We start from the raw sequence: 4,103 nt of genomic DNA on the forward strand, positions 1-4,103 counted from the left end.
AATATTAAACCTCTGAGTAGTTATTTTAAAAGTGGCCGAGGGAACAGGCAGGATGAGAAGCCTCAAGCTACAAAGTACTAAATAGTATTTGGAGTTAATGTCAAAGCAGTGCTGTCCAGGCAAAGCTCTTGTAGCGTGTGTGATACAGCAGCATCTCCCTCCTCGAAAGGAGGAAAAGACTCCAACTGGAAAGCTCAGACAACCGAGAAGAGCTTTGAGGACAGCTCAGTTGCTGCTGGTCATCACTCCTGTCTTCCCTGGAACCCTCTCCATGACATTTCAAAATAAAGCCCTGAAAACCACAGAGGAAGTGGCTCTTCAGATCCTCTTGCTTTGCCTGGTTGGAATTGGGTGTGTGGCCAACATCCTTCTCTTTGTCCATAATTTTTCCTCTATCTTTACTGTCCGCCGCCTGAAGCCCACACAGGTCATTCTCACCAACTTGGCTGTGGCCAACGTCTTCATTCTACTTGCCACTGGTTTTACAAACGATATGGCTATTTTCGTTCCAAGGACGCCTCCAACTGATCTCAAATGTAAAACTGAGTTCTTCGTTTGCCTGGTGGCTCGAAGCACAAACATGTGCTCCACCAGCATCCTGAGCACCTATCAGTTTGTCACTCTTGTTCCTGGTAACTGGGTTAGAGTGATGCTCCAAGGAAGGGCCCCTAATGCCCTGAGTTATTCTTGTTACAGTTGTTGGTTCTTTGGTGCCTTGAGTAATGCCTACATTTCAACCAGAGTCCATGGTCCACAGAGCACAGGCAACGACACTGACAGTAAAAGCAAATGGTTCTGCTCCACATCTGGTTTTGACATAGATATGATCTCTATTTGGTATACCCATGATGCTGTGTTCATCAGCATCATGGTCTGGACCAGTGTCTCCATGGTGCTTCTCCTGCAGACACCGCCAGAGACTGTGGCATATTCACACCCACAATCAGGACCACAGAGGCCACGCCGAGACCAGAGCTGCCCACACCATCCTGATGCTGGTGAGCACCTTCGTGAGCTTTTATATTTTAGACTGTATTTGCATTTTCTTTCTTGTTTCTTTTGTGGATTCTCGTCTCTGGTTGAGGCACGTCAAACAAGTTTTGTCTTTGAATTTCCCCATCATTTGTCCCTTACTGTTGCTCTGTAGGGATCCTAGGATTCTTGTCCCGTGATCTTCAGCTGCTGAAAACCAGAGTCAAAAGGCCAAAGAGACAACAACTTTACCAACAGTCATATTGTCTCCAGAATAGGAGGCTATTGTTTACCTCAAGATATAATGATGTCTGTAATAGAAACAGTTCATGGGCTGCTCATCCATCTGGAGGACCGAGGGGACCATCTGATTAAAACTTCTCAGTCCTTAACTTAAGATGACATGTTATCAGGGATTTCCTTTTTTCTGGTGGATGTTGTGAATTTCAGCCCGATGGTGTTTTCCTGTGTTTCTGCTGCTTCTCTCCACCTGCTGTTTCCATTCAATGGGGACCACAAGCATGTCTATGTGGGAACATTTCCTGGATGGTCCAAGGCAGCAACATTGCTAGCTGACTTTTGTCTACATTGAGGTCTGCTGGGGAACATCCAAAGCTTTGCAATTTCACATGATATATTCTAGTAACATTAATTTATTTCTTTCTGCTATGTATGCTGTTAGGATTAAGCTTTTTAAATTAACTAGCTAATTTTTATCACATTTCATCATGTAAGGGAGGATGTGAAATGAAAAGGAAATAGGACATAGGAAAAAGATAACGATAAAAAGGTGTAAGGACAGAAATATCTTTAGCAGAGAAGGATTTGTGTGTAAGGATAAGATGGCGGGGTGTTTCCCAGCATCAGGAAGAAAGCTGGGAAGTCCCAAGCTAGGAAGATCTGTGCGAGGCATTATCTGAATACGAAAGGTGAGGTGTCGATATACCATCCGTGATATTAACTTTGAAAGATCACAGTTCAATACACTGAAGGCATTGGGGTTCTCTAAAAGTATTGATCTGCTGTGGTAAGTTTTTCAAGTCCTGCCTTAAAGGAATAAAATTTTAGTCCAATCAGTGTATATTCAAAAGTATTAGCATTTGTCCAAGCTCTCTGTAAATATTACCCAAGTGAACAGACTTGCCTGGAGACTCGGCTGTGCAGTTAAGAGTGTTGTTTCTCTTACAGAGGACCAAGGTCCAGTTCAGAGGACCTATGTGATGGTTCACAGCCCTCTGTGGTTCCGGTTCCATAGATGTAATGCCCTTTGGGCCACTCAGGGCACCAGGCATGCATGTGGTGCAAAGACAAATATTCACTCAAACATCAATTAGGAATAATTTTAAAAATGCCAGACAGATAAAAGTTCTGTCCTGGGTTTTCAGTAAGGATACTGGCAAGCCTAGACTACTGTGGTCAGAGAGGTTAAAAAGGGGTGGTCCTCCAAGGTCAACTAACTCCTAGAGAAGCATGGAGCATCTCACAAAGTATCCTGTAGCACTGTTAAGCCGCCTGCCCCTTAGCTCAGGGAGGTTGTGAAGTCCTTCCTAGGTAGACTCTAACCTATGTCCATTCTACAAAGATGACATTCAAGGTAGAGGAGCTTTTCCCTCCGTGATCCCAAGCAAAGCCATGATCTAGCAAGGCCTTTGTCTTATTCCCAAACAGATGGATCAGCTTGTAGAAGAAAGGCTTAAAGAGCTAGAGGTTCCTGGAAGACCAATTGAGCCCTGAGAAAAATATCTCCAAGTAGTCTTGATCTTAAAGAAGTTAAGGTTTAATTTTAGCCCTGGTGTAGTTTTGACACCCAAGAGGAAACTGTAACCAAAGTTCAACTATTTTTCTTTTAAGGCAAATCACTGTCTCTTTTGCACAACCTCTCACAATTTTGAATGGCAGAGTTTGCCAAACTATGCTAATTCCTGGGACATGCTGTAGACATCTCATTCTGTTTTGGAGACTTCCCAATTATATTTGTGTACTGAAAATTTATATATATATGTGTGTGTGTCATATATTACATACAATTATATATCATATAATATATTATTATATATGTGTTGTATGTAATCCTGTATATAATAAAATGCATATTCTGAGATCTGTCACCTAGTGATTCCCAGTTTATTCCCTGGAGGTTCCTGAAGACTGTGCATGCCTGACATCCACCATCTTGCATCCTCTGGGGATTGTCTCCTAGAGCCTCATTTCTTCTCCTCTGTCATCAGCCACTCTCTCTGCCTGCACAACTTCTCCATAGACTCTCAGCATCTCACTCTCGTGCTGATACTGTTTGGCTAAGATGCCCCATATAAGTCTCTGCCATTTTAATACTAGCTTTCCAGGTTGTTGCTGCTTGGAAAGGACTAAGCTGTGTGGACTTTTTGGCCACAGTACATCACTGGTGCCAAGGTTAAAGTCTAAATGCCTCTCACCATATCAAGTTCACTTTCTTCCCACTTCTTGGGTATCAAGATGTGAGCTCTCACCTGTCCCTGCCATCATGCCTTTGTTCTACCATCACAGACTCAAACGCTCCAAATTCATTAGCTCATTTAGCTACTTTCTTTAATTAGGATCCTGAGTGGTTGTGTCTTGTTGCAGTCTTGAGACCCTTAAACACATGCTTTTGAATTTTTGTATTACAGTGAGTATGTGTATGTACACATGTGCACATGTGCCATGATATACGTATGAAGGTCCGAGGACAACTTGAAGGGGTCAAGTCTCCCCTTGTGCCATGTAAATCTGAGGCTACAACTTAGGCTGTCAGCTTTCAAATAATACAGTAGTTCTGTTTTCACCTTTAATGAGATCCCCCCCCCCCTTTGGATTTCTACTGATTCAAATTGTGAAAGCTGAGGAAATTCCACTTGGCTAGGGAGTGCACAGGCCTTGACCTCACAGTAAAGGCCAACAGATTGATGGGTGCTATGAACTCACATGGCCTCTGATCTTGGTAAACTTGACAGGGAATACTAGAGTGAAGGTTCATCTGTCTGTCATGTGACAACCCACAGACGGTCACAGATTGCAACAGGACTGTGGGCGTGAGTGACAACATAGGAAAATGGGTCACAGACTTCTGGCCTTCTGCGGAATCAACGAGAGTCCCTGTGAGGCTCCGGGAA

General features: G+C 43.4%; 1 pseudogene; it reads left to right on the plus strand.

The window, feature by feature from the left end:
• The first annotated feature begins 271 nt into the window (after positions 1–271).
• On the plus strand, positions 272–1,186 carry LOC126491686 (vomeronasal type-1 receptor 2-like; annotated as a pseudogene).
• Positions 1,187–4,103: the final 2,917 nt, after the last annotated feature.

The sequence above is a fragment of the Alexandromys fortis genome, unplaced genomic scaffold, assembly GCF_014885135.2.
Source record: "Alexandromys fortis isolate MF-2015 unplaced genomic scaffold, M_Fortis_MF-2015_v1.1 scaffold_267, whole genome shotgun sequence".
Classification (NCBI taxonomy): domain Eukaryota; kingdom Metazoa; phylum Chordata; class Mammalia; order Rodentia; family Cricetidae; genus Alexandromys; species Alexandromys fortis.